We start from the raw sequence: 2292 nt of genomic DNA, 5'->3' as shown, positions 1-2292 counted from the left end.
TCTAAATGGCCATRGTGGAAAATCTGGTGCATGGCAGGGTGCCGGCCAGATGGCCGGCTTATACCACCCAAAGCAAATACATGTGCTCCGTGTAACAGGACGTTGCGAGTGGAGAGTATGTTGGGAAAAGAATTGCTAAAAGAAACGAAGGCAGCTGCTTTTGCAGGGGCAGAGGGAGCCGTGGCGTTCGGAAGAYGCGTGGCAGAGCCCTGAAGGCGGCCGCGGGGCCGCGGGGCTGCTGGCGGCCTGCAGCCCGCAGGGAGGTTGCGCTCGCACCACGGGCGGTTCGGCCTCCCGCCTTCAGCCCCGCACCGCAGGGATGGCACTGACCTCCGTGGCACTGCCCTCAAACTAGAGGCCTGTAGGTATGTCCCTTGCCGTGTCTGACATAGAGACTTTTCTTAAAAAAATAAAAAATAAAAATAAAAATAAAAATAAAAAAAACCCTCTAACACGGTATTTGAGCTTTTTCCTACAAAAATAGGTTTTCCAGGTGTACAGAAAAGACCAAATTCCTTAATGTTTTACCTCAACTTCTCTTGCTTGGAGTGCTGGCTTGCTGGAGCTGTTAGAGCTGGCTTTTACAGTGCAGAGGACTGTCCAATGTGTGGTCAGTTGAAACTGAAGTTCAGAGTAGGTCTTGGAAGAAAATAAATGCTAGTGKTTAGCTATATCCTAAACTTTGGCATTTTGATGTATGCTCCTTTTGYAGCTGTGCTGGGGGAGCTAGCTGCAAGATCAGCATCTCGTGGTGCAACATGTTTAGGTGGAATAGTCCAAGCTCAAGGATTCTTCATTCTTCTAGAGCTGGGAAGAGGAAGCCAAGGGGCACTTGGTTGATTTTTCTGCAAATTGAGTTTTAGGGGACCTGGTAATATTTTGGAATCTGGAAATGTTTCAGAGCAAAGTTAGTTAACTGATGTTTCAATGGAAAGTGTTACAGATATGTAAGTTATACATCTCCTCTGTCTCTTCCTATAGCTTTCCACAGATGTAATTTGGCGTTGTTTTTGCCAGGAAGAATATTTTTGAATTGCAGATGACTTTCTCCCCCTGTACCCAACGAGCACAGTTCGTAGGGTAGCGCGGTGGGGAGTTGTGATGTGTCACCCTGAGAGAGCTGTAAGGAGCAGCAGCTCCTGGTTAAAAACATTCCCCTTGCCTCCCGAAGCAGCATAATTTAGTGAGCAGGAAATTGGTTCCGTTTCACTTGCCTGTCCATTAAAGGGAGGCCTGGCTTTGCTCATGGCTCGGGCACACCATGGTTGGCAAGGAGGGCACTGCCCATAACGTGTCCCTTYGCGAGAGTGACCGTGCGCTGTTGTGTTTTGCAGATGTTTCTCACCGTGTACCTGAGCAACAACGAGCAGCACTTCACCGAAGTGCCCGTCACGCCCGACACGACCTGCAGGGATGTGGTGGAGCTGTGCAAAGAGCCCGGCGAGAGCGAGTGCCACCTGGCCGAGGTGTGGGGCGGCTCAGGTAGGCGCGCGCCGCCCCACCGCCTGCTGCTGTAACCCGGGCTCCCCCGSTCCCGGCCGGCCCGGTCTGGTAATGCCTGGGTCGGAATCACGCTGCGCTTGCCTTGCAGACGGGCACGCACGAGCTCACGCTGGATAAAAGCCCAAGGCGTGAAGCATGGGGYCTGGGGGCTCCTGTGCACGTGCAGCCCTTCAGCTTGCTCGCGTGAGCCTCTGGAGACAAGAGCTGTTGCTACTGTCCCCACCTCTCCCTGCAGTGGAGAGGATCCCCAACGGTGGCTTTCCTTAAGTGGTTGTGTCTAGGTAACCCTGTGACGCAGGCAGAATCTTCTCCTAAATCCCAGCACCATTTTCAACTGCAATAGCAATGGGAAGCTCTGCATGGTGCTTYTCTCTCTTGGGAAGGTGTTAATCTGGCCAGACTTGAGGAGAGGGAGCAGCAGAAGCTCTCCGAGAGGAAGTGATTTAAAGGAGATCAGGGAGGAGTGAGGCAAGGTCGGCGACAGCAAGAGCTGTGTCTGTCTCAAGAGCTTGCAGAAGTATGTCTCGCATCTGATCCATGTCTGATTTATGTGGTGAGCTGTGGCCTCGTCCCCTGCAGTGTCCTTGCTCGCTTGGGCCCAGGGTGCAGATCTGCCCAGCATCTCCATACGGGTGTCGAAAAGCCAAATTGTGACCAACTTTTCCTCACTTGAATGAGAAGGGGCTCCTGACTGTTTTCTGTCTCCACGGTGTTCCTTACATACTGCTAGCTGTCCAGGGGTGTAACAGAGCTTAATCACTGAGAGGGCCTCAAGCTATAAAGAAAGAA

General features: G+C 52.2%; 1 protein-coding gene across 2 annotated transcripts in view; it reads left to right on the top strand.

The window, feature by feature from the left end:
* The first annotated feature begins 1339 nt into the window (after window positions 1–1339).
* The window catches only part of TP53BP2 (tumor protein p53 binding protein 2), a 26353-nt gene continuing 25400 nt past the window's right edge, over window positions 1340–2292 (top strand). For both annotated transcript variants that reach the window (XM_026048075.1, XM_026048074.1), the window contains exon 1: window positions 1340–1482. The gene's annotated coding sequence lies outside the window, so the exon portion shown is untranslated. The remainder of the gene's footprint in view (window positions 1483–2292) is intronic.

Source organism: Nothoprocta perdicaria, unplaced genomic scaffold, assembly GCF_003342845.1.
Source record: "Nothoprocta perdicaria isolate Ctin4 unplaced genomic scaffold, notPer1 scaffold_51, whole genome shotgun sequence".
Lineage (NCBI taxonomy): Eukaryota > Metazoa > Chordata > Aves > Tinamiformes > Tinamidae > Nothoprocta > Nothoprocta perdicaria.
This window is presented reverse-complemented; position numbering and strand designations above follow the sequence as displayed.